The sequence below is a fragment of the Bactrocera dorsalis genome, chromosome 2 (assembly GCF_023373825.1).
Source record: "Bactrocera dorsalis isolate Fly_Bdor chromosome 2, ASM2337382v1, whole genome shotgun sequence".
In the NCBI taxonomy this organism is placed as follows: Eukaryota; Metazoa; Arthropoda; class Insecta; order Diptera; family Tephritidae; genus Bactrocera; species Bactrocera dorsalis.
Genome location: NC_064304.1, coordinates 64,885,650 through 64,910,031, shown reverse-complemented (window position 1 = coordinate 64,910,031; position 24,382 = coordinate 64,885,650). Strand labels below are relative to the sequence as shown.

Sequence of the window (24,382 nt, the reverse complement as noted above, 5' to 3'; positions counted from 1 at the left end):
TGCTACATGAAGTAGCAGAAAGGGTTGATATTTGTCATCATCGAGAACAAACTGCAGGACAATGCCACCGGCGTAAAGCAGTAGAAATGAACACTGAGTTGCTTTCCATTGCCCAATTTCCTCGACATCAAACTCCTTCCTCTGAAATTCTGCCGTTACATCATCATTGAATTCATTAAATCTGAAAATTCTTTCAATTGTTGTGTTGATAATTTATAATTATTTTTCTACCACACAACCATCGATGGTTATGCCTTCGAGGATTAATTTTTTAGCTTCCTCCACGAAATCACCCAAAAAATCACTCACATTTTTTGGCTTGGACCTACCATAAAACAAGGCTACCACAAAAGGACTGCAGGCATATTTTTTGTCACCAACTTCATCGTAATAAGCCGGAGACTTCCCTTGGAATAATGGTATACCTTCAATCCATCTATATGAACTAACACACCTACATATGTTTTTTTCTTTGTAGACATTCACGTCTATTCGTTTCTCCAAACCATTTAGAATTCCGAGATAAAAAAAATCCCCAATCTGATCTTTATACGCCATCATCGGTTTGGTTTTCACTCCGTGATTGAAGCCAAGAAGTTTATGGGCAGTGGATGGCACTTCAGTGTGTCCATACTACGTAGAATTTCTAAAAATCCACTCACCACTTTCACCTTGATGCTGCCTATATTGTCAAGTGTCAGCTGGCGTATTTTCTCAGTGAGGGTCTGAGGTGCTTCAATCTCAATTCCTGAGTTCATCAGCTCGGTCTGTTGAGGGGCTGCATCTGCTCCTAGACTGACAGGTGCTATTGCGTTGTCATCATCGTCGTCAACCGACATAAAACTTGAAAACCCTGCGAAACTCTCTAGCAATGTATCTTGTTGTAGAACTCCACTTGGAGATTCTGAACAATTTTCTAAATCATGAGATGGCTTTGCTTGGTTAGGGCTCCTTTCATCTTTCTGTGCTTGGAGAAAGTTTGTATCAGAAGAATTCGTTGATTCATCACGACTATCCTTATCAGAACTGTCCACACTATTATTATTATTAGAGTCTCCAAATTAAAAAAAAAAAACGGTATTTTTTCACTCGTTCCCGCGAATTCGAATACCCTGTGGAACTCATGATTGAACACCACTCATTAATCGACTTTAATTTGTAGACGTTGACATTTGTGTTCTCGATGGATTACAAATATTGAGAAAGAAATTAATATGGGGCTAGCAATCAAGCATTATACTATTAGACACTGCAACGTTTTGATTTCGCAGCGAAGTAAAATCAGGATGCAGTCTGATTGAAAAGGAATCAGTTTCAGCCAGCCTGGGCCCAAGACTGGCTGAGAAACTATAAGCCAAGGCTGAATGAACCAGACTTCTTCCAGACTTGGTACAAACTTGGCAACCAGGCTTGATACCAGGGAGGGATCCAAGCCTGGACTTTACCCGGTGTGACTAAGATACCAAGCCTGGTTCAGTCCCGGACTACTAAAGCCTGGTTAACCACGACTAATCCACGGTTGATCCGGTCGTGAAGCTTGGAAATTCCTACCTGAGATAGTTTTGGAATAGTTATATTCATTTGTTTTTTTTGTTCTATATTATATATCTTACTTTTTACTCGTAAGCCCTAAAATGCATTTTTGGAATAGTTATATTGAATTGGACTTGTTTTCGTTGAGAAAAAAAAACTTTTAATGCAAAATAAAATATATTTATTTAAAATATATAATATATTTCTTACTTTTTAAATCCTGAAATGAATTTTTCTTACCTAAATTTGATTCACTATTTTTTGGGCTTTGGAAGACCAAATTACAAAGTCCAAGTCAAAAAGGCTTACATCCTGGGACCGAACAAATTTTATTTCAATGGAAAATGTGTGCAGAACGTTTCCACCGGTGATCACAATGTCGGTAAATGAAACACGACGTATGACCACGTAAGGCCACAATGTCCCATAATGAAAATCCCCCAATGCCCACGGGTGGTCACATTGCCCCAAATCGTCAAAACATAAATGTCCACCGGTGGAGTACGCGGGGCTCAAGTTTAGTGTGGCTATTAAGGGGTTATATACAGTTAGGATTTTCAAAAAATCGATTGCGTTTTCTTAATATATATACATTTGAGTATACACACACAAAATTTCAAGTCGATCCGACAAATATTTGCGCGCCGGCAACATGTAAAGTGCTTTCAAAACTTTAAACTCGTTTTTCTCGAAACAGTGTTTTCAAAGTCGGTGAGCAAGATTTTTCAGAAACGGCTAAACCGATAGGTCTGAAATTTTTAGGATTTCCCCATCCGATGAAAATTTCTTATTTTTTATTAAAATTGGCAATATCAACGTTCCCAATAATTATTTTTGGCAATAAAAAATATGTAAAATAGTTTAAGGTTGTCATAATATACCTGCCAAGTTTCAAATCAATAAACCAAATTGTTTGCTTAAAAAAAATTCTTGAAAATGCCTTTTTTTCGACCTCCTAACTGTATATAATCCCTTAATATCTACTTCTATTTACAGGACATCGACCCAAAATACAAATTGCACGTATAACAGCAGAGTTTTTATGGAATTAAAAATAAATCCATAGGTCCAATCACCAAACATTAATCCTATTCAAAATATTTTGAACTTTTTGGAAACCGTATGTGAAAACATCGAATATCATTGAAATAAATCCAAAAATAACGTATCATCGACTTAGTGGGTCAAAATATCCGGAAATAATACTAGATATCGTGTGGGGAGCGTGCGTCGACGTCTAGGGACAATAATTGCATTTTAAGCTTTAGCATTATTTTTTTTTTATTTCTGTAAAAAAATATTTTTATATGGTACATAGTATTTAATGTTAAAGCACAAAAAATCAATAACTAATTACACCAAAAACATGAAATTTTACCAGCGAATTGGTATGAGAGAGTTTTATGAGAATAGGTGTGAAAATTGGACGATGGGTGTGACACCGCTCACTTTTTGGTGAAATCCCATATCTCAGGACCTGCCTAATCGATTTCGACAAAGTTTAATACGTGGTATTTTTTTTACATTCTAATGTCACACTGTGACGAAATCGGACAACAACGACGCCTACTTCCCATGTAGCACAGTTTTAAATTTCACTTGATACGTTCAGTTTCCAGTACAAAAAACAAGAAGAAAATATTATCACGGTATAAAACTTTGCACTATTAATAACTTTAGTATGTGCCACCTTATGATCAAAAATTGTTTAAATCCAATAAAAACTGTGCAAGCCCCTATGTACCGAATATTTAGACTCCGGTACTCATAGTTGACTTCTGATCGAATATGTCGTATGTGTGCTATATATAACTGAAATTATTCTATTGTATTGGTATGTCTGTATGTCAAAAATGGGTTGAATCGGACCAATACTTCTCTTAGCCCTCATGTACTTAATATAAAAATTTTCGAACTTCCAGGTGACTTTGTACAGCCAATATCTGAGTTATCTCAATGAAATAAGGGAGCATGTTTTACTCATGACAATGTATCTTTGTGTCTAAAATAGATAAATTTGAGCGAGCCCTTTAATAACTATTACCAGGATACCATCCGGCTGATTTTACCCTATATAATTGGTTTAACACCTTAAAGTATTTCCCTGGCTTTGATTCTTAGAAGTTGCAAGACTATAAAATGCCCGGTTGTACCCGAACTTAGAGCTTCCTTACTTGTTATTGAATGTTATAGTTTTACAACCGATTCCCACCAACTACTCTTATGAGAAGCGCGTATATAGAAGCGCTAAGGGCGCCTGTACTTTTGTAAGTCTAGGCGTATTATCTTTATTTTTGACTTATTCTGCTTAAAAATTTGGGAAACTACAGTCCACGAAATACAAAATAATAGTGCACAAGCTAAAAATATCTTTTATTAATCTTTAAATTTCAGATGATTATTTTTTATGTTATTTATTAATGCAATGAACCTCGAGAATTATTTACACAACAAGGACACAGCATAATATTTTTCTTTGATTTTCATCATTAAACACTTGGATTTCACAGCACCGATGGTTACCAGCTCATGCGAACCTGCTAATTTGTCAATTGCGAAAATGCCAATTTCTCTTGACGCACAGGGAGCGTCAAACACATCATTTAAGGAGTGCAGTTTAAATCCATCTGAGTAAATATCGTCCGTTGACTTTTCACTATGATGGCACTTCGATGTAACCCATAATTTTGAAATCACAAAGAGTTTTTCCGTGGTTAGTTCCCCGACATTGTTGGGTTCCACAGTATGTAGTATCATGTCATTATAAGTTACTGATTTGACTGATGAATATTCTTCACAACTTATTTTAATTGTCTCAGGGAATTTTTCAGGTTTCACATCACGTATTGTAACACGAGGTCTCACTTTTGCACTGTCTGATGAGTCTAAAGCACTAAGGCGATTGACGATTTGAGCCAAAGGTTTCGCTCGGCTACTTGCAAAATTATTCAACTGACCTATAAAATCCTCCCTCCAAAATGCAGAGTAGTGGCTCAGTGAGGTTTTAAAATGAGCTGCGTCATCACAGAGGTGACTGAGGTGATGAATTGTAATTATGACACTGTCTTCTCCATAATATATCGGCATTAGTTGAACGAAATTATGCAATAGAATCTTTGCCATGGGAAGACCCCTGGTTATCAATTTATCACTGCACAAAACACGACATGCTACATGAAGTAGCAGAAAGGGTTGATATTTGTCATCATCGAGAACAAACTGCAGGACAATGCCACCGGCGTAAAGCAGTAGAAATGAACACTGAGTTGCTTTCCATTGCCCAATTTCCTCGACATCAAACTCCTTCCTCTGAAATTCTGCCGTTACATCATCATTGAATTCATTAAATCTGAAAATTCTTTCAATTGTTGTGTTGATAATTTATAATTATTTTTCTACCACACAACCATCGATGGTTATGCCTTCGAGGATTAATTTTTTAGCTTCCTCCACGAAATCACCCAAAAAATCACTCACATTTTTTGGCTTGGACCTACCATAAAACAAGGCTACCACAAAAGGACTGCAGGCATATTTTTTTGTCACCAACTTCATCGTAATAAGCCGGAGACTTCCCTTGGAATAATGGTATACCTTCAATCCATCTATATGAACTAACACACCTACATATGTTTTTTTCTTTGTAGACATTCACGTCTATTCGTTTCTCCAAACCATTTAGAATTCCGAGATAAAAAAAATCCCCAATCTGATCTTTATACGCCATCATCGGTTTGGTTTTCACTCCGTGATTGAAGCCAAGAAGTTTATGGGCAGTGGATGGCACTTCAGTGTGTCCATACTACGTAGAATTTCTAAAAATCCACTCACCACTTTCACCTTGATGCTGCCTATATTGTCAAGTGTCAGCTGGCGTATTTTCTCAGTGAGGGTCTGAGGTGCTTCAATCTCAATTCCTGAGTTCATCAGCTCGGTCTGTTGAGGGGCTGCATCTGCTCCTAGACTGACAGGTGCTATTGCGTTGTCATCATCGTCGTCAACCGACATAAAACTTGAAAACCCTGCGAAACTCTCTAGCAATGTATCTTGTTGTAGAACTCCACTTGGAGATTCTGAACAATTTTCTAAATCATGAGATGGCTTTGCTTGGTTAGGGCTCCTTTCATCTTTCTGTGCTTGGAGAAAGTTTGTATCAGAAGAATTCGTTGATTCATCACGACTATCCTTATCAGAACTGTCCACACTATTATTATTATTAGAGTCTCCAAATTAAAAAAAAAAAACGGTATTTTTTCACTCGTTCCCGCGAATTCGAATACCCTGTGGAACTCATGATTGAACACCACTCATTAATCGACTTTAATTTGTAGACGTTGACATTTGTGTTCTCGATGGATTACAAATATTGAGAAAGAAATTAATATGGGGCTAGCAATCAAGCATTATACTATTAGACACTGCAACGTTTTGATTTCGCAGCGAAGTAAAATCAGGATGCAGTCTGATTGAAAAGGAATCAGTTTCAGCCAGCCTGGGCCCAAGACTGGCTGAGAAACTATAAGCCAAGGCTGAATGAACCAGACTTCTTCCAGACTTGGTACAAACTTGGCAACCAGGCTTGATACCAGGGAGGGATCCAAGCCTGGACTTTACCCGGTGTGACTAAGATACCAAGCCTGGTTCAGTCCCGGACTACTAAAGCCTGGTTAACCACGACTAATCCACGGTTGATCCGGTCGTGAAGCTTGGAAATTCCTACCTGAGATAGTTTTGGAATAGTTATATTCATTTGTTTTTTTTTGTTCTATATTATATATCTTACTTTTTACTCGTAAGCCCTAAAATGCATTTTTGGAATAGTTATATTGAATTGGACTTGTTTTCGTTGAGAAAAAAAAACTTTTAATGCAAAATAAAATATATTTATTTAAAATATATAATATACATATTTCTTACTTTTTAAATCCTGAAATGAATTTTTCTTACCTAAATTTGATTCACTATTTTTTGGGCTTTGGAAGACCAAATTACAAAGTCCAAGTCAAAAAGGCTTACATCCTGGGACCGAACAAATTTTATTTCAATGGAAAATGTGTGCAGAACGTTTCCACCGGTGATCACAATGTCGGTAAATGAAACACGACGTATGACCACGTAAGGCCACAATGTCCCATAATGAAAATCCCCCAATGCCCACGGGTGGTCACATTGCCCCAAATCGTCAAAACATAAATGTCCACCGGTGGAGTACGCGGGGCTCAAGTTTAGTGTGGCTATTAAGGGGTTATATACAGTTAGGATTTTCAAAAAATCGATTGCGTTTTCTTAATATATATACATTTGAGTATACACACACAAAATTTCAAGTCGATCCGACAAATATTTGCGCGCCGGCAACATGTAAAGTGCGAGCCCTTTAATAACTATTACCAGGATACCATCCGGCTGATTTTACCCTATATAATTGGTTTAACACCTTAAAGTATTTCCCTGGCTTTGATTCTTAGAAGTTGCAAGACTATAAAATGCCCGGTTGTACCCGAACTTAGAGCTTCCTTACTTGTTATTGAATGTTATAGTTTTACAACCGATTCCCACCAACTACTCTTATGAGAAGCGCGTATATAGAAGCGCTAAGGGCGCCTGTACTTTTGTAAGTCTAGGCGTATTATCTTTATTTTTGACTTATTCTGCTTAAAAATTTGGGAAACTACAGTCCACGAAATACAAAATAATAGTGCACAAGCTAAAAATATCTTTTATTAATCTTTAAATTTCAGATGATTATTTTTTATGTTATTTATTAATGCAATGAACCTCGAGAATTATTTACACAATATTCAAAAACAAAAATTACTATTTATAAATAACATAATTCAAAAACTTAATTCACTTGGTACGAAAAAAATATAGCGTACAAACAAATATTTCATATTAAATTAAACTTAATCGAAGTATTTATAACTTATATGGTTACCGTTAGTCAAAATAACGGTGTTTATTCGTCTCGGCTTGGATTTAATTAGAGAGCGAAGTGTGGAAATCGGTATTTTCTTACATTCGGCTTCAATGCACTTTCTTAGATCTCTAACAGTATTCCCCAGAGTTTTTCCATGGGGTTTAAGTCGAGACTTATGGCGGGCCAGTCCATTAATGATAAATTTCTGTCCATAAAGAAACGTTTTGTTGCAGCTGTATTGTGTATCGCGGCGTTATCTTGCTCAAAACTCTATCCTTCCTCACTAAATCGTTCCGAAAACTCTATTAAGACGATGTCTAATAGTTCAATATAACTCATAGCATTCATTTTATGAGTTACAAAACAAATTGGGATTGCACCATTGTATCCGAAAGCCGGTATGGATTAGGGATCCTCCCTGGAAATTTCTCGAATGCCTTGTTTCTAGTGGTCATCGAATATCTCTCCAATATTTGTCATTGCCATCAGGCCATCTAAATTAAATTTTTTTTCATCACTAAAAACCACTTTTTTCCACTCGTCATCCCACAATGAATGCCTTTGGGCATATTGCATCCTTGCAGTTTTGTGCCGAGGTAGCAACTTAGACTGAGGCGCTCTTTTGACATACTGGATGTTACTATTGTCTTTTAAAATCTGCTGAACTCGACGGGTGGACACTTCATGATTTAGTTGGAGCCTAATTTTTGCTGGGGAAATCAACAAGCGATAAATGGGTTCCGCGAGGCATTTCTAAATTAGTTACTAAATTAAGCTAATTAGGATGGATAAATATTTTTTTAATTGTTTCATATGTGTCGTTGATATTATTGAATGCGGTCAAAATCGAAGTGTGCTCCGCAATTGCCACAATTTACAAATAAACCAATCTGTGGTAATTCGTGGGTGTGTGCGCCGTGGGAAGCATTGATATTGTCAACACGTTTCATATTGATTTCCTTCGATTAATGATAGAAATTAGTTAAACTCATTTGAATCAAATTACATTTTCAATCGAAGTTTGTTTTCTTTTAAACAATTACAAATCATATAAATCAATCAAATAATTAATTCTCGCCGTGAAAAAAGTGCACATCAGCTGTTTCTTTTACACGTTATTTCTGCATATATTAAATCAGCTGTTCTGTTCTAACTATTTCCAATTGCAATCAGCGCTGCCATACTGGCCAAATAAAACCAAAAACAAACTACATTACCGACCAAACGACAGGTTTCTAATACCCAGTAGAGAAATCATTAGAAAATAAAAATGGCTGAACCTCTCTATGAGGTGACGCCGAGAAACAGTCTCAGTTCATTTATGTCGGTATTCTGCGTGAGACGATTGTCTCTTGTCTCTAATAGTGACTATAGTAATTTAGTGATTCTGTTAGCCAGGAGTCTCATTTTGGTATAAATTCCACGCACCAGGAAAATTGAGGAAAAATTAACTCTCACTGTATGAGAGTGCGTAATTACTTCACAACCACAGTTGAAGTATTTAGGGGTAATATTGGACTCCAAACTGAAATTCAAGCAGCATTTGGCAAACATAGCAAATAAAGCAAATAAGATTTATAACGCCTTATCAAGAATGATGGGAAATAGAGGCTGTGTGCGCTCCAATCGCCGACTTCTAATCGCAAAAGCTATGAGCTCAGTTATACTATACGCAGCTCCAGTATAGATACAGGCACTAAACATAAAAGTGTATGCCAAACCAATAAATGCGGTGCATAGACTCACAGCAATAAAAGTAACAAGTGCTTTCTGAACTATCTCCAGCGAAGCATCTGAGGTACTAGCTAGTATGCTGCCCATAGATATCCAGGGTGACGAGCTAACGAGATTATATGAGCTATCAACGCCAATCGCAGAAATTCAAAAGAGAGAAGAGAGAAAGAAGAGCATAACTATATGGCAGCAAAGGTGGCAAACCTCAACTAAAGGACGATGGACTCACAGACTTATACCTGACATCCATACGTGGATAGGTAGACGACATGGGGACCTGGATTTCCACCTCACCCAAATATTAAGCGGGCATGGGTGCTTCAGAGGCTACCTATACAAATTTCAAAATGACGTCAGTCCGTATTGTTCGATGTGTGCGGAGTCCATAGAAGACTCCGAACATGTGTTTTTCCATTGTCCTCGGTTTCGAAACATAAGGAAAAACTTAGAAACTGCACTAGGTGGTAGCCTAACGGTGGAAAATTTGACTGCATTTATGTGTCAGTCCTTTGACAAGTGGATAGCTGTTCGCGAAGCGGAAACTTCCATCATGACTACATTAAGACAGTTACAACAGAGTAGGCGTCAGTTCGTGTTATAGAGGAGACGTAAAATGTCTTGTCACTCACATGAAGTAATACCTTATCTGGTGGTTCCGTGGGAGAGTCTTGAGTTGGGAGTAGGTTAGTTTTAGCGGATTAACCTTTAACTTATGAGGTCAAATTTCGAAACGTAGATTTAGAGGTAGTAGTAAATTTTACACCATTTTGATTGTTAAAATTTATTAGAGATTTTTTTATTATAATACTTACAAATTTTATCAAAAAAATTTTAAACTCTTTGTATTTTTTTGAAAAATGTGTCGTTTATTTTAGAAGCCTTTTTTATGATTATGAGAAAATCAAAACACAAGGTGTAAAATTTAATACCACGTCATAAGTTAAAGGTTAAAGTTCCGCACTCCGGCTTTCGATGCTTCCTCCTACTATAAAAAAAAGATAACGATTCATGTGCTGAACATATACAGCGCGACAGACTTCAAGCGACAACTGTCAAATATTAAAATACACACGTTCTTAAGGACACAGTTATTTAGACAGCTGCACAACTTCACTACTGCAGGCCGTCTGTTGTCGCGCTCACTAACTTGAAAACATTTTTATATTTGCCAAAGACAGTAGAGACGACAGTAGAGTTGACAGTAGACAGGAGTGATGCCACTTATATGTAAAATGTATAATTATTCAAAGCTCTAAAAAACCTAACGTTAGTTTACAAATAAAAGCATAAAATGTCTCTGTTATATCATTTGTAATAACAATTGATAATTTAAAACAAAATTATTTACCCATTTACTTATTTTTTGCTTAAAAAATTTTACTTTGAACAAAATATTAAAATTTCATTGAAGTAAAAGGTATTAGTATGGCAGCAACGAAATTGTGTATACACAAAATGGACACCTGTGTTGTTTTGTGTACATGCCGGCCATTATTATGTCGCTGCCTTCTTGCAAATGTTCATGTAGTAGGATTCACGATGCCATGTACAGCTCACTGATGACTGATGTCTTGTCGCCTCACAGGGCTAGCTAGGGCTACTGTGGGGGTCAGCAGGTGACGGATAGTTGAACGGCCTCCAGATATGAAGGTTAGCTGCGAATATTTAATAAGCAGTCCCCGACCAAAGCAGCAAAGGTGTAGGGTGCAGCCTAAGAAGCTACATCTGTCCGACGAAGTATTAGTGATGGGGCGAATCGACACCGCACATATATAAGCGTCAAACCAACAAAAATCCCGGAAGCGTCAGACTCAGAGTGAGCGGCTTACAGAGCAGCGTCTGACTCCAGGTTAGGAGCGGCTGAACAACTCACCTTCCAGTACGTATAAAATGGTACGGGTAGGATCCCGGAACAAATAAAAATACTAAAAGTAGTAAAGTTACGGTGCCGAGTGTAAAAAGCCCAGTGCCGGCGGTTGTGGGGGTGAGCACGCAGGGTCCCGGCCATCGATATCCAATGACTGTGATACGGTGGTGGCCACTTAGCCAGCGTATCAAATAATGCTACAAGTATAGTTGATACCGCAATAATAGACCCCTCTAAGCTAGGGTCAAAGCTAGCTCGAACACCAGAAATGTTCTTTTCTATAAATAGGTAGCACTGAAAACTGTGCAAGCGAGTAAGGATTATATGGCAGTGCTAGGGGACAGCATCAATAAGCTCATAAGTTTGATGCGTCCACCTCAACGTTCTATTAATAATGGCATGCGAGAACTTATAAGTGCTATTTCGAGACTGCATACACGTGCACAAAAGCAAAATGCAAGCTCTAGAAAAGCAGACCCAGCAGCTAACCTCGTTAAAAGCGTGACGGAAGTAACACCTAAAAGAATGCGTGAAGAAAAGGATGCCAATCGGAAAACGCCAGCAAAAAAAGCAAGACAGCCGATCAAGTGGAGATATTCAAAAACAGAATTGAAGGCAAAATAGAGATGGCCCCTACAATGAAAGAGTAAAAGAAACGCCAAAGGATGGAAGCTGAATGACAGTCAAAACCAAAGGGAGGAAAGTCATCAAAGAGCAAAAGAAAGTGATTCGCAGGCCCCCCCGAAACCGGATGCGCTGGTGATCACGAAAACTGGGGACATGTCTTATAGTGAGATGTTAAAAAAGAGGAAATAAATAAATAAATAAAAATTTGGGCGAAAACTTGTCGCTTATCAAAAAAAACAGCCAAAGGAGAGATCCTGCTGGAGCTGGCGCGAGAACAAAGAGGAAACAGCAACGAATACAAGGAAGAAATCTGTAAAGTTCTAGGCAACAAAATGGAAATAAGAGTTTTAACGCACGAGAAACTAATAGAAATTCGGGACTTAGACGATGTTACTACAAAGGACGATGTAGTTCAAGCAATTCGGTCGCAGCTAAAAGAACTTTATGTGGAGAAGAGTTCTATTAGAAATATTAGAAAAGCGTATGCAGGAACACAAACGGCAGTATTTAAAATCGTAGCAAACACTGCCGGCACTCACCTTTTTGGCTCGTAGAATTAGCTTCGGAATAAAAAATCGAAAAGGCACGTACGGTTGATAGGCGGCCGCGGTCTTGAAGTGTGTATGCGCACGGATAAAGAACAAAAGAGGCTCGGCGCCGTCCGCCAGTCCCTTTTGTTAGTTGTGTTCTGGTGTCCTCGGGTGTGGTGTAAAAGTATGGTGCAGATGACTATGCGGTGGGCATCATGCCGATGTGTTGAAAATGGGGTGTGTAGTGTGGGATGAAATGTGATGCGCATGATGCCCATGTGTTGAGTATGGTCGACTCATCAGTTGTTGTCATCGTCCAAGCCTCTGCACCATATAGCAGAACGGGAATAATGAGTGACTTATAGAGTTTGGTTTTTGTTCATCGAGAGAGGACTTTACTTTTCAACTGCCTACTTAGTCCGAAGTAGCACCTGTTGGCAAGAGTTATCCTTCGTTGGATTTCTAGGCTGACATTGTTGGTGGTGTTTACGCTGGTTCCAAGGTAGACGAAATTATCTACAACTTCAAAGTTATGACTGTCAACAGCGACGGGAGTGCCAAGTCGCGAGTGCGACGACTGTTTGTTTGATGACAGGAGATGTTTCGTCTTGCCCTCGTTCACTGCCAGACCCATTTCTTTTGCTTCCTTGTCCAGTCTGGAGAAGGCAGAACTAACGGCGCGAGTGTAGAGACCATTGAATTATTTTCTCCAGCAGCAGATTGCAGAAGTCGCACGATAGGGAGTCGCCTTGTCTGAAACCTCGTTTGGAATCGAACGGCTCGGAGATCTCCGTCCTGTTCCTGACTGAGCTTTTAATATTGCTCAACGTCAGCCTGCAAGATTTATGTTTCTTATGTACTTTGTTAGTGTTGTTGATATGAATAATTTACCCAAAAAATAAGGTGGCATTGTATTTATTTTGAAAATTCCTTATTTATTCTTCCAAATCAATTTCATCCCCTTCAAAGTAATCTCCTCCCGATGCAATGCACGTATGCCAATGGATTTTCCAATCTTCGAAACACTGGTTGTAGTCACTTTCCGGGATGGCCTTCAGTTCCGTCTTCGCTACGGCTTGAATCTCCTCTTTCGTATAAAAACGTGGTCCCCGGAGCGGTCTTTTGAGCTTGGTGAACAGCCAGAAGTCGCACGGCGCCAGATCAGGTGAATCCTGTGGTTGCGGAACGATATGGGTTGAGTTTTTGTCGAAATGATCACGAATTACGAGGGCAGTATGGGATGATGCATTTCGTGGTGTAAAAACCAAGAATTGTCTTTCCACAATCCCGGGCTTTTTAGGCTGATAGCGTTACGCAAACGACGCATAACGTTCAAATAATATTCTTTGTTGACTGTTTGAAGGTTGGAAGGAATTCATAATGCACAACACCACGATAATCGAAGAAAACGGTCAACATGACCTTGATTTTTGAGCGACTTTGGCGCGGTTTTTTGGTTCTCGGCTCTCTTTTGGCATGATATTCGCTCGATTGATCGGTTGTTTCGGGGTCGTAAGCATAGATCCAAGTCTCATCGCCAGTTATAATGCATTTCATGACACCCTGGTAGTCGGAAAGTATCGTTTCGCACACTTCAACGCGACGCCTTTTTTCCAAAAAATTCAATGTTTTCGGTACCAGTCGAGATTTGACGCGCTTGAGGCCCAAAACATCCTTCAAAATGGTATTGGCTGAGCCTTTCGATATGCCAATTTCATCAGCAAGGTCTCTAATTGTTAATCGACGGGTCTTCAACACCAAATCTTTGATTTGTTGAACGTGAGCTTCGTCGGTTGAGGTTGATGGTCGCCCTGGACGCTCTTCGTCTTCGACACGTTCACGGCCGGCTTGGAACTCACTATACCACTTGTAAACATTTTTTTTAGACATAGCCTCATCACCAAAGGCTTTCTGCATCATCCTCAACGTATCCGCAGCAGAAAATTGATTCCGTAAACAAAATTTAATGCAAATTCTTTGCTCAACAATTTTCGACATCGCAAAAAACGAAAAACTCACTTTTAGCATTCACAAAACGACACGTATCTCAAACACTAATGAATATTTTGACATAAAATTTGGCATAAATGTGACTGACAGTACTACCAACCTAAAACAAAATTATTCTCCAAATCCTTCGACGCGTGCAGTTTATATTCAAATGTCACCTTATTTTTTGGGCACATAGTATATATAGTATATATGTACATTAGGGTGATTCAAAAAATTTACAAAAAAATCATAAGAGACCATATTTTAGAGCATTCAATTTCCTACAAAACCTAATTAACAAGATATTTTTTCAAGTAGTTGGAAGCGAGATATAAATTTTTCTATCTGATAATAAGAAAAAATAGAAAACCATTAGGCGGAGGACCTTCCCGTTACAATTAAAATCTCATATTTGGAGAGGCTTTCTTAGAGGTGTCTAGGAACCTATTTTTGCGAGTACCAATTGAAAAAAAAATAAAAAAAAATTTTTGAATCACCCTAATGTACATACTTGTATATTAAAAATATGTCTATATGAGAAAGGAAATTTGCATATATATGTAGTATGTACGTTGCTTTCGCTTGCTTCGTTTTTTATGTTTGTGTCTTTGCTTACTTCTTGTATGCAGTCCTGCTTATTGCATTATTAAGCATAAAGGGTACTGCCGGAAATTTGTTACAAGTAAATATTTAATTTCCTTGTTTTTGGTAATTTGGTGTGTTTTGAGAACACAAAGGTGTTTTGTTATACTTTTAAATACGTATGTATGTTTTGATAACATTTTATTAGTCGTGGTAGTGGATTTCAATTACAGGTATAATTATAGTTTGGGGATTTCCCGACCGGTTTATGTGTTCTTTTTAGATTCTTTCCACTGTTTTTTATATATATTTTTTTTGCTGGTACGCACTTTTAATACAATTATGTGGTAATGTGTTTTTTTGTTTAATTAGGAATTTTGTCCATATTTCCTGCACTTTTGAATTTGTTTTTGATATATTCTGTGCTACTGCGCTATTTCTCTGCTTGTTTCTTGTGTTTTTTTGTTACCAAGTAATATACATATCTGTATGTAAGTATGTACATTTGCGTACCACTAAATTAAGTAAGTGAATGAATGCATATGAGTTTTCTTTTTTGTTGTGACACTACACTGCTCTGGTTTTTGTGTTTTGTACTTTAGTGCACTCTTTTCGCTGTTCTCGAATTTCTTACAAATTCATGTTTCATTTGTCAGCATATATAATGTGCATTTTTATGCATACATATTTTATGTGGCTGTTAGTTTATAGTGCCTGTCTTTGAGGCTCGAAGAATCACGTCTATAAGGGTACAAAACTTATATAGAATAAACGTTTTATTAACATAAAATAAATTTGGTTGGTATCTTAACACTTTCAGTTAGCGAAATTTAAACTTTTTATATTTTTAATAATAATAAATGAAGACGAATTCCGACTTGTCGGCGTTGGCGATGCAATTTTCGAAGATCGTGGTCGAATTGGATGATCGCGGAATAGTAACGAGATGTTAATGCGGGGCAGTATATATTGTAGTATAAGCGAAAGTCAAAAAGCGCATGTTGATAAGATGTGTAAGGAAATATGTCAGCTTTCCCGATGTCCATCCCTTTTAATGTAATTTTTTTTTTTATTTTAAAAATATGGCAAAACAAAAACTAAAAAGGAATTAAATATATAACTTGAGGATTCCCCTTTCTATTTTACCTTTGTTCAGTAAAACAAAAACCAAGAATGGGAATTGCCTTGTGTTAAAAATTAAAAAAAAAACTCTCAGAAATTAGAACCATCAGCATTTGAACCAAGTTAAATTGAAATTCGTTCTTTTTGAATTTTGTATCCAGGCGCACTTTTTTCACAAGCAGAGACATATGTTTTATCTGGTAGGCAACGATAAAATAATCCGATTTCATCCGCAACCTAAAGTTCTAATTTCAGAGCCTTCGATGCAACAAAAAATGGGAATTCCCTTTGTTTAAAAAAAAAAACACTCAGAAATTAGAACTTCAAATTCGCGACATATTTCTAATTTCTTGATGTTCTAATTTCTAAGAGTTCTAATTTGTGAGCGTGTACTGTAGTCCTCTAGAGTTTTTAAAATGCATGTAAATAATATTTCCTCGGTAAATCGATGTTTTGGAGATGTTCAATTCTATTTCCATGAATTCCAATGATGATGTTGGCTGTTTTTCGATGAATTCACGCACAGTTTCGTTGGAATTTCCCGTGATCATGGATTTTGATTGGCCTAAAAGTTGATCGTCATTTACGTCCTCACGACCACTTTGAAAATGTTGAAACCACTCTTGCACTCTGCTACGGGATATGCAATCATCACCATAAACTTGCTTCATTAATTGAAACGTTTCGGTAAAGTTTTACCATTTTTAAAATAAAATTTAATGTTGGCTCTTTCTTCGAAGCTCATTTTCGCACCGATAACAAAAACATACTGACATTTAAAACGCAATAATTTAATTTCCAATCAATGAAATGTCATAAAATTCTCACTGGACAATCGATAAAGATATCAGATTCTAACGCACCAGTCGACATGTAGATGGCGCCACCAGGGATAGATTCAAAAAGTTTACTTTTTGCTTTGAAACACACCTTGTAGTTTCTTTCTATTTTACAAATTAATAGTAATTATTCTAGTGTCCATTTTAAATGTTTTCGTTTATATACATATACAGCACTTATAAGTATAATGCATTACAAACAAAATTTTCCGTCTTACAATATTTTTTGTGACATATACACATATATATGTAAATTATCACTGCGGTTCGCCGATACAAGTTATTGAACTTAAACATTTTATTTCCATTCATTTTTATACAATTTTTCTTACTATATAATGCTTAGAAATCTATACAGGGTGGCGTAAAAGTAAAGTAAAAATTTAAAAGACCAAATAAAAATAATCCACAAGCAGAATCAAAGTTTTTAAATTTTTTAAAAAAGTTTTTAATTTTTCAAAAAACATTGGAAGGTTATTTTTGCGCTACCTCAGTTATTTAGTCAATTCTACGCTCTTCATAAACTTTGACTACTTTGCAGGTTTTGTCAACTTAGCTGCGGCTAACAGACAGTCGTCGCACTCGCAACTAGGCACCCACGTCACTGTTGATAACATCTGGTGAAACGGGGGTATATGCTGAAGCCTTACCCTACGGCGCTCAAAAGCACAGCGAAGCAATGCGTGGATCAGCGCCCTGAAAATGCTAGACAGTTTCAGTACCGATTGGCAGTGTGGAATGGATACACCAACCACGGGTTCGAGGCCTTTCTAAAACCGCTTGAGCAGGTTTGAGCGACCTCAAAGGGCTCCTGCTCCTCATGGTACCATAATTAAGTCTCCGGCCAGACCTCGTAGCTGAAGCTGCTACCAGCTGAGCTTCCATACCTGGAGTGGTGGATACACATCCCATACACACACCACTCATACAAAAGTTAACCCTCTTCTTCTTCTTTACTGGCGTAGACACGGCTTACGCGATTATAGCCGAGTCAACAACAGCGCGCCAGTCGTTTCTTCTTTTCGCTACGTGGCGTCAATTGGATATTCCAAGCAAAGCCAGGTCCTTCTGCACTTGGTTCTTCCAACGGTGTGGAGGCCTTTCACTTCCTCTGCTTCCCCCGGCGGGTACTGCGTCGAATGCTTTCAGAGCTGGAGTGTTTTCGTCCATCCGGACAACATGACCTAGCCAGCGTAGCCGCTGTCTTTTAATTCGCTGAACTATGTCAATGTCGTCGTATATCTCGTACTGCTCATCGTTCCATCGAATGCGATATTCGCCGAGGCCAACGCGCAAAGGACGATAAATCTTTCGCAGAACTTTTCTCTCGCAACGTCGACTCATCGGTTGTTGTCATCGTCTAAGCCTCTGCACCATATAGCAGGACGGAAATTATGAGCGACTTATAAAGTTTGGCTTTTGTTCGTCGAGAGAAGACTTTACTTTTCAACTGCCTACTCAGTCCGACATAGCACCTGTTGGAAAGAGTAATCCTGCGTTGGATTTCCAGGCTGACATTGTTGGTGGTGTTAATGCTGGTTCCTAAATAGACGAAATTATCTACAGCTTCAAAGTTATGACTGTCAGCAGTGACGTGGGGGCCAAGTCGCGAGTGCGACAAGAGATATTTCGTCTTGCCCTCGTTCACTGCCAGACCCATTTGCGTTGCTTCCTTGTTCAGTCTGGAGAAAGCGGAACTAACGGCGCGGGTGTTGTGGCCGATGATATCAATATCATCGGCATACGCCAGCAGCTGTACACTGCTCGATTCAGTTCTGCAGCTCGAATAATTTTCTCCAGCAGCAGATTGAAAAAGTCGCACGATAGGGAGTCGCCTTGTCTGAAACCTCGTTTGGTATCGAACGGCTCGGAGAGGTCCTTCCCGATCCTGACGGAGCTTTTCGTGTTGCTCAACGTCAGTTTACACAGCCGTATTAGGTTTGCGGGGATACCAAATTCAGACAGTTCCTTTTCGTGCTTTCGAAAGCAGCTTTGAAATCGACGAATAGGTGGTGAGTGTCGATTCTCCTTTCACGGGTCTTTTCCAAGATTTGGCGCATGGTGAATAACTGGTCGGTTGTTGATTTACCAGGTTGAGGAGGCTTATCCCACGGTAGTTGGCGCAGATTGTGGGGTCTCCTTTTTTATGGATTGGGCATAGCACACTTAAATTCCAATCGTTGGGCATGCTTTCATCCGACCATATTTTACAAAGAAGCTGATGCATGCTCCTTATCAGTTCTTCACCGCCGTGTTTGAATAGCTCGGCCGGCAACCCATTGGCCCCTGCCGCTTTGTTGTTTTTCAGGCGGGTAATTGCTATTCGAACTTCTTCATGGTCAGGCAATGGAACGTCTGCTCCATCGTCATCGATTGGGGTATCGGGTTCGCCTTCTCCTGGTGTTGTGCGTTCACTGCCATTCAGCAGGCTGGAGAAGTGTTCCCTCCATAATTTAAGTATGCTTTGGGCATCGGTGGCTAGATCACCTTGGGGGGTTCTACAAGAGTATGCTCCGGTCTTGACACCTTCTGTAAGCCACCGCATTTTTTCGTAGAATTTTCGAGCATTACCCCTGTCGGCCAGCTTATCAAGCTCTTCATACTCACGCATTTCGGCCTCTTCCTTTTTCTGTCTACAAATACGTCTCGCTTCCCTCTTCAACTCTCGGTGTCCCTACTTTCCAGTTAAACACCTTCGCCGCTTAAACAACTCTCGCGCAAATGACCCTAACTGTTCGGTTTTCTGACTAGGGGTGATCACTCCATTTAGAACTAATCGTCCATCAGTCGGTGATCATATCAAAAGGGGTTGCACCTAACAAAACCTGCGCAGCATCTGTTGACAGGGTGCGACACACAGGCAAACAGGCAAACAGGCAAGCATCATACAACGCTGAATTGAGAGAAGTTTTTGGGACTTAAGACTGTCGTGGCTGCTTTCCACCATACAGCGGCTCCTTAAGTGGCATAGGCCACAAGCAAGCCACAATATATGGCGCGGACAGCACGACGCTCGAGACCCCTATCACTCCTCAAAATGCGACGTATTCTGCAACGGTTCCCTGCAGTCGGGTCTTCACATTCGCGAAATGTGGAATAAAACACATTCTTTCACTCACGGTCAGCCCCAGATATTTGACTTGTGTAACACATCTGATGCTGACCCCATTCATTCGGACAGTCAAGAACTGCAATCCCCACACTCTCATTCATTCCGACAAGAGACGCCTTTCTGTCCGAAAAATAACTCCCTAATTTCCGGAAAGCTCCTCCAGCCGTTGCACCACTCCCAGCTTTGCTAAACAACGCTCCCATAAAGTCAACAAATATGACAAGGACCGCATATCCCGCGCTAGGTCCTGAAGCCGTTCCACTATAACTTCTTTCCAGCAATTTTTCAATTACTGGAAGGAGACTGATGCCACAGTAAGAGTGAGGATCGCTCCTGATCTTATTCTTCAGAAGAGGAACAACCCTAGCACTTTTCTCTTCACGTTGAAAGTATCCTTCCCAGACGAATTTATTGTAAATCGCCTCCAGGTATTCCGTTATGAACTTCGACAAGTTTTTTGACATCTCTCCATTCAAACCATAAAAACCGGAGAACCGTTTAGACCTAACCAGAAACCAAAGGCGTATGCCAACTCTCCGTCATCTAGTAGAGGAATAGGCACCTCTTGTGCTTGAGGTATCTGCACCTCCGACCTTGGAATGAACACTCCAAACAGATCCCCCACACACTCATTCCACGATGATAACAGCGTGTCATTGACGCGAAGAGAAGTTACATCCTCCCTGCTACGACCCCGGCAGATCCTATGGACCTGACCCCAGGAATCGTATTTTTTTTCCATAACGAAGCTCCTCCAGTCTTCCTCTTTACTTCTCACTATCATATTTTTATATTCCCTATCCGTACAACTAAATTCATACTTAAACTGGGACAGCCTATCAGAATTAGACCGTCGAGTGCGTTGAAACTTTCGCTTCAATTGCCCGACAGTCCTTCTTAACTTACGCGTCCACCATTTAATGTTTCTAGTCATATAACTTTCACATCTCCTAAGTACCTTATCATTTTTCCTTCAAACTACCCCATACAGACGAACAATTTGCTCGTCCACGCCCAACTCTTCAAACTCTCGAAGCGGTGTATTAAATATCCGTTCCCTAAACGAGAGTACATATTGGTTCCAGTCAATACTAGTGTTATGCCATCGCCGTAATGGACTCTCATACCACGAGGGACGGGATAGAGGGGTAAACATAATTTGAATTAAATTCCCACCTCCCTTAATCGCTCACCTCACGCTGGAAGTCCTTTCTGCTGCCTGATTCATAAGCGTCACGTTAATGTCACTCAGGGCTCCAGGCTCATTCACAATGTGGAGGCTATTAGTCACCTCCCATTCGCTCAATGCCTCTCCACTAATTTGGCTTTGGTATCCAGATCTAGGATAAATGGGCTACTACTCGCAAGTAGTAGTAGCCTATCCATGTAGCCCAGGTAGGGCTCGAGGGGCTCGCTATATTTGCCATACAAGCTAACGACAACCATACTATCGAACTCCCCTTCACACAACCACGCAATCATAGACGGGTTCACTCACAACTATTGCGACATTAACCCTAAGGTCCGTGAAGACCTCAAAACCCTCAGGAAGACCCCGAATCACACCGTTAGTGGCATAGGGCTCCTGGAGTAAACACTACCACACCGACCTTTAATCATACAATGCCACAGTAAACAGTTGGTCTGGTCTTAAATGCGCAGTTGCGACAATGGGGTGCATGGACGCAACCGGCGGCTCCGTGGCCTTCCTGACCGCACTCCGACAGACATCTGATTTTGCCCTACACACAGCCACTCTATGATCCAAACCTCCTGCCTCGAAGAGGGCGGACATCAATTTGTCCTTACCCATAAGAACAATATTGGTGCTACCATCAAATGCCACTTTCCAGGGACGACTAACCGTCTTTACGTCCGACTTCTGTGATGCCGGGCTGAAGTCCTGGAGGTTCAGTCGCAGTAGCTCTTCCATGAATTCCTCATGGGAGATCTCCGTATGGACCCCCTGAACTACAATCCGAGGACCCAACGTCCGATGCCCTCTCTAAAACAGAGGGAGTGCGGATAACCGTATCACCTCCCTTAATCCGTCGGACTTAATGGATACTCAGTGAAGTATATCTTCCTTAGAGGAAGTTGCAGGCCCCTTATACTTAAACACAACCGCACAGGTCTGTACATACCTCGGCGTCGTCGTAATTGGTGGAGGCGCAGGCATCGGTGCCGATGGAGCCGGCATGAGGGTGGGTCGATTCCGGACTTTTTCGATTCGGGATTTCTAATAGTACGGAAAAGTTGCCTTAGTACTTCCAGTTTCCAATGCAACTTTTTGTTTTGAGATCGGATTGCATCTTCAACCCCAACTCCGGCCTTGAAATTTCGGAAATTCGCCTAAAATCGTGAAATTGTCTACCTAGCGCCTGAAATACGCATCTCATGGCAAAATGTATAAAACAAAAGTTATTTGTCACGTCATTTGCTACCGAAATGGTGTAAGTGATCGTGGCCGTAGGAAGAACCGTTCCCGAGATACGAGCGAAAATGCGGCGCGCCACAGCGCAAGGTGAAAATCGGCTTACGGCCACACTTCTTGACGTTGATTTCGCCGAGTGCTATCACTCACATTCATTCACCTACGCGAAAGGACACGTTCGGATAGGTCTCCACACAAATATTTTTTCATCGAGTTCCTTCACTCTTGTCGGTGATTTCGTCGAGTTCTATCACTTACATTCATTTCCCTGCGCCATACGGCACGTTCGGACTGGTCTCCACATAAATATTTTTTCATCGAGTTCCTTCACTTATATTCTCTCATCAGAACTCAGAACTCAAAATGACTGTATCTAAATTTAAATTTAGACAGAAATCTCCTGTGTTTGGCATATATTCGTACAATCTCTCTGAGTACCAGTTACCTACTTACCAGTATGTTCTTTTGTGTTATCAGTTTGAAAGATTTCGTATAGGGCGACTCCGAGGCGACAACTATGAACCTAGGAGTAAAGAGGTTACAGAAATAGTTGCAAAAAAGGTTGAAAATACTTTCAAAAGGTCAACTGTTCCGATAGTTTCACACACCAGAGTTGTACAAATGCTCACCACATACCATAAGAAATTTCTGACTCTTAAACAAATGTTTTTAATGAACCCAATAGGTTTGAGCTCTAAAAGAGACGACTTTGTCTCTTCTGCCGGAAAATTATTTGACATCGCTGTTGGTACATGCATTCAATTTTCTTCTTTTACTTGTCCAAAGGAAAGGAAAGCTCCTATCAATGAACAACAATTTCTCTTGGACCAGAGAACCAGAAGAATTGATCGCATTGGAAGTGTTGATCTACCTGAAACAAAAAAGATTACAAAGAAAAATGAACATAAAGAAAAGCTTTCAAAACGTCATTCAACATCAACACTTACCAGAAAAGTATCAGCGAGAACACGTGACCATTCAGATCAGCCAGACTCTCATACAGATGACAACAATGTAGGTGCGTCGCACATGGATTCTTCCAAAAACGATGCTGATGATGAATTTTCTCTTCCATTCTCTAAAACCAAACAAAACACACTAGTATTAGAACACACTGCTTTAGCTGCCCAAAGATTTGGAGTAAGTGACAGAGCAGCGGCCTTGATTGTTTCATCTGCTTTTCTGGATGTGTTGGAGTTAAGCTCCAAAACACCGAAAGTATTGACTCTGTATATGGGCTGTATTTTGACGGCCGCAAAGACAATGCACTTACACAAGTCAGCGAAGGTGAAAGGTACTACCGCGACACTGTCAAAGAGGAACATATTTCTCTTATTGCGGAACCTGGTTGTCATTACTTTGGCCACGTCACCTCTCCTTCCGGGTCAGCTGAGAATGGGACGCAAGTTATATGGCAACATTTACAAGATAATTCAGTTGTTGTGGAACATCTGGAAGTTGTCGGTGCTGATGGCACCAACACGAACACAGGTTGGAAAGGTGGAATAATTCGGAAACTAGAAGAAAGAATAGGTAGGCCATGACAGTGAGTTGTTTGTCTTCTATATTTCTACGAACTTCCATTTCGTGCTCTTTTCGAACACATAGATGGTGTCTCAGAGTCCAAATACATTCTCTGGCGACATAGGTAAACTGCTCCCTGATTGTAAGAAGTTGCCTGTTGTCAAATTTGAAAGTTTTCCATCCTGCCAATTACCTTCTGAGGTTATTAATCCGACCCAACTTAGCACAGACCAAGCTTATCTCTATAAAATATCAGAAGCTGTTATTTCCGGTCAATGTTCCTCAGATTTAGCGTCGATGCATCCAGGTAACATGTGCAAATCTCGCTGGCTAACCCATACAAAAAGAACTCTGAGATTATACATTTCTATTGACCAACCAGCAAAGGAAATAAAGATTTTGGTCAAGTACATACTTACAGTTTACTCACCTTTGTGGTTCTCAATAAGATTTAACAGTTCAATCAAAAATGGCTCGCGCCATCTCTATGCTGCAATTCAAAGGTCGAGATACTTACCTGCTAAACTGCTCAAGGTTGTCGATTCATCCATTCAACAGAATGCTTT

At 39.7% G+C, this 24,382-nt stretch overlaps 2 protein-coding genes across 15 annotated transcripts in view; both read left to right on the top strand.

Moving 5' to 3' along the window:
- LOC105233125 (endothelin-converting enzyme 2) overlaps positions 1 to 24,382 on the top strand; it is a 789,700-nt gene that overhangs the window by 323,361 nt on the left and 441,957 nt on the right. The gene's annotated exons all lie outside the window — the stretch shown is intronic.
- The window catches only part of LOC125776616 (uncharacterized), a 468,092-nt gene that overhangs the window by 197,275 nt on the left and 246,435 nt on the right, over positions 1 to 24,382 (top strand). The window lies entirely within an intron of this gene.